The sequence below is a fragment of the Nicotiana tomentosiformis genome, chromosome 4 (assembly GCF_000390325.3).
Source record: "Nicotiana tomentosiformis chromosome 4, ASM39032v3, whole genome shotgun sequence".
Classification (NCBI taxonomy): domain Eukaryota; kingdom Viridiplantae; phylum Streptophyta; class Magnoliopsida; order Solanales; family Solanaceae; genus Nicotiana; species Nicotiana tomentosiformis.
Genome location: NC_090815.1, coordinates 110,734,861 through 110,739,462, shown reverse-complemented (window position 1 = coordinate 110,739,462; position 4,602 = coordinate 110,734,861). Strand labels below are relative to the sequence as shown.

Sequence of the window (4,602 nt, the reverse complement as noted above, 5' to 3'; positions counted from 1 at the left end):
TTAATTTCAAACAACCCATCATCTTATCGCACTATCTGTTGTTGTTGAGGTTGTTGATAAGCTAGTTGTTGATTCTGCTGATTGTACCATCGTTGCCTTTGATAAGGCACAGCCTGACCCTGTGGTCGTGCAGCTCTAGGATTATTATTATTGTATTGCTGATGTGGTGGCCTAGTTTGTTGATTCTGCTGTCCCCAAGTCTGAGCACCTTGTCTCTGGCCTCCATAGTTTCCCACATAGTTCATATTCTCTTGATAGTTCTAATTGTCACTCTCACCACTCTACGAGCACTCATATGGCTGATTAATGCATGGTGTGCATAATCCTCCATTTATCCTGTCAACTATGTGCACCTGCTTCTGGCCTAACTCATCAATCTTTTTTGTTAGAATACTCAATTGCGTCATCATCGTAGCCATATTCTCAGCCATGAAGTTGTTTGGGTCTAAAGCTACTGAGTGAACTACAAGATTGATTGTAGAGTCTCTTGTCATCCATCTCGAGTTTTGAGCCATTTTATCAAGTAAGACCTTACATTCTCTGAATGATTTGCTCAAATATGCTCCACCTGCTGAAGCATCAACATTGGCCTTCAAGTTGTCTGCCTATACTATATAGAACCTTTGCCCCAACATCTGATCAAGAATGTCATGATGTGGACACTTGACCAGCATCTCCTTGAACCTCTCCCATGTTTCTTGCAGTGTTTCAGCTGGTTTCTGCCTGAAGCTCAATATCACATCAACTTGCTTGGCAGTCTTATTAGGTGGAAAGAATTTGTTCAAAACTGCTTGACTATTTCCTCCCAAGTGGTGATGGAGTTTATGGGGAGTGAATTAAGCAAAGTTTGAGCTTTTCCAGTCACTGAGAATGGAAACAATAACAGTCTAATTGTTTCCGGTGTCACATTCGGTTGCCTTTGCGTGACTCAAATCGACAGAAAATTTTTCAGATGTTGTTGTGGATCTTCAATGTAAGACCCTGAGAACAGTCCCTTGTTCTGCAACAATGTAGCATGTTGTTTGTAATTTGAAATGATTCTGCTTGTATATGAGGGACTGCAATTGCGGTTGCCAGATTTTCAGCAATGGGTTGTGCCCAATCATATAAGGCTGCTTCTGGCACAAGAGGTGTCGCACCCTAGTTGTTTGTGTCATTCATAATATTTCTGTTGTTTGGGTTGTCTATTACGTCACGCATGTCTAGTTCTATTCATTCTGTTGAGTTCTAATGTTGTCTTTCTTGTTTGCTCAATTTAGTGCCTTGAAAGCTTTCTCATAGTACGGTAATGATTCGTACAATTTACCAGTCCTTGAGGAGTTTCTAGGCATGCATATGTAACACACAAGACTACAAACGTTAGAGTTTCAATATAATGAATTTCAAGTTGATAAAGCTGACTAAACTACGAATTCTAACAATTCTTTTAGCAGTAATTAATAACACCATTAATTCTCCGACAACGATGTCAAAATTTGATCACGCCCAACTATGCCTCCTAAGAGGTCTAGCGGTCGTTGCAAATATAATCCAGTTTAGAAGTTCGGGGTCGAATCCCACAGGGAATTAACCTATTAATTATAACCACTAGATTCGCATGAATTCAAGTAATTAACCTTTAGAAAAATTAAATAACGATTTGAATTTTTACTAACTAAGAGCAAAGTAATTAAAATGCAGTAATTTATAACTAACAGAGAAAATGTTGTGGACAAGACTTGAAAAAGTCTAGGGTTATGATTTTCCCTATTGTTGGAATCCTCCCCGCTACGTTTCCAATAAATTTGTCTAAGTATTCTCTACCGATCGTGAGTACTTTGGGTGTCGTAATTCTTAACTATTATAATTTACTAGATGTATTCTTTCGATCTATGCTAGCTAGCTCTGATTCACCGCTCACTAGGATCGCACCAAGATTTCATTATTCCTAATCCCACCTTTAAACCCTCCATATTGATTCCTCACATATGTTAGGAGTGAAGTTGTTCAACAACTACCTAAATATGTACCCTTTTTTTCTAAGAAATACACACTAAATAGGCACAATCGATTGAGATCTCTTCAATCAACCACAATGTAAACGTAGTTGAACAAGTAGAGAAAAATCAAAGTCAAATCTGTATTAAACGTAGTAGAAAATCATCCTCCAATAGGTTCCATCAAGCCCTAGATTAGAAAGTTTAGCTACCCATAAATGTATCAACAATCATCATGATGTTCAAAGACATTAAACTACAAAGTACATAGATAAACGGAGGGGAAACTCGTTTGATTCTTGCTCCACCGAGCTCTGTAGCCTTTTTCTTCTCCAAAATAGTGTCCAACCCTTTCTCAACTTGTTTGGGGAGTATTTATATGTTAGGGCCGAAATCCCTCAGTCCAAATCCGGGTTGGAGTCTTTTAACCCGTGACTTTTAATTACCGGGCTATAGACCTCGCGAAGATAGGATTATAGAGCGGTCAGCCTGGCTACAGAGCTAGCTACGCCTGGCCTGTAGTGCGGTCAAGCTGGCTATAGAGCTGGCTTTACTTGGTTTGTAGCATGGTAAGGCATGCTATAGATCTGGCTTTACTTGTTCTGTAGCACGGTAAGGCATGCTATAGAGCTGGCTTTACTTGGTCTGTAGCACGATTTGGGTACTTGATGCTTTTGTGCTATTTTCTTTCATTTTTGTCCTCTTTTTGTGAAACTTTTATTCCACTCTTTCTTTCGATGCTCATACACATAAAATAACACAATTTAGCTCAAATGTCGTATAATTAATCACGAAACCAACAAAATATTGGGTGAGTAATGTACTAAAAGTATAGCATTTTGGCCGAACATCAATATTACTATTTTTTCGGTGAAAATTGATATCCTTTGACACCTTATGACCATGTGTCATGAATCCTTTTATCTAAGTGCTTTAAGATGTTCCTATCAAAATTCTTATTGAAGTGGACTCCACTTTGCACTTTGAGCGGTGAATTCATCCAGAGTTACTTTGCATACTTCGACCAAATTATCTATGAATTCATTAAGAGAAATTAATCTCACCCTCCTTCACATCAATGTATCGGTAAATCTATCAAGAGTGTTCCTACACACCTCAACCGAAATTGATCTTATAGATTTATTAAGAGAATAAAATCTCATCCTCCTCTACAGTAGGAATATGCACATCTATCACAAATTTTCTGCAAATGGAAATTTTATCGATGTGCTTAATAATTGTAACATTACTTGTTTGTCCCTTTGAACATGAGATGATATCATTAGGTAGGGTTTCTATAAAGTACAATCAATTTATTACAGGTTTTATTCCTATCCCTTTACAAGTCTCTACCACCAACTCTTTGCCTAATCCTTTAGACAATGGATCTGCTAAATTAAATGTAGATTTCACATATTAAAGGGATATTAGCCCATCCTCCAATAGTCTTCTCACATAATTGTGTTTAAGACGAACTTGTCTTGATTTGCCATTATAACAATCACTTCAAGCCCGAAATATAGCAGCTTTATTATCACAATAGATAGTCAAAGGTGGCAATGCTTACTCCATAGAGGAATATCTACCAGAATACTTCTAAGCCAATCGGCTTCTTCTCCAGTAGAAGACATAGCTATAAATTCTGATTCCATTGTTGAGTGAGTAATATATGTTTGCTTCTTTGATTTCCAAGAGATTGTTGCTTCAGTCAAAGTGAAAATCCAAGCAGTAATAGACTTAGAGTCATTCAGATCAGAATTCCAAGTAGCATCACTATAGCCTTCAAGAACTGCTGAAAATGTAGAATAATGTAGGCCAACATTATTTATACCCTTTAAGTACCTTAAACCACGAATTAAGGCATTCCAATGCTCAACTCCGGGGTTACTAGTGAACTTGCTCAAGGTTCCTAATGCATAACCAATATCTCACCTAGTGCAATGCATGGCATACATTAGACTCCCAACAATCTGAAAATAAGTCAATTGATCAACACCATCACTATAGTTCTACACTAGTTCCTGACCAGGAATGACAAATCCTTCTGGTTGTTTCATATAAACTTCTTCATATGAATCTCCATTCAAAAATGCAGTCTTCACATCCATTTGATGAATTATCAATCAATTATTTACTACTAAAGAAATAAAAAGCTGAATGGATGTGATCCAAGCTACTGGTACAAAAGTATCGAAGTAATCAATATCTTTCATTTGAGTTAAATATTTTGCCACCAAACACGCTTTGTACTTATATAAAATACCATCAGACTTCAATTTATTCCTTAAAACCCATTTGCAGCCAATAGGTTTACATCCAGGAGGAAGATCTGATAAAATCCACGTGTTATTTGACATGATAGAATGTATTTCATCTTCAATAGTTTCACGCCAAAAAGTAGCATTATGTGAAGACCACTTCAGCATAACTTTCAGGATCTTTTTCAATCAAATAAACTTGAAAATCATGTCCAAAATCTCTTGGTTTGATTGATCTAGAACTACGTCTTGGTTGACTTTTTTTCCAATGATTCAACTACTTTTCTTTTAAGAGGAGGTATAGAAGAACCTGTATCTTATTTTGAAGATCCTTCTTTCTTAGGAAAAATATGCTCAAAAAGGTTAAC

The 4,602-nt window shown here is 36.9% G+C and overlaps 1 non-coding gene across 1 annotated transcript; it reads left to right on the top strand.

Moving 5' to 3' along the window:
- The first annotated feature begins 645 nt into the window (after positions 1-645).
- LOC117274728 (small nucleolar RNA R71) lies at positions 646-748 on the top strand. The gene has a single exon (XR_004504916.1). It is a non-coding gene; the product is annotated as a small nucleolar RNA R71 (small nucleolar RNA).
- The last annotated feature ends 3,854 nt before the right edge of the window (positions 749-4,602 follow it).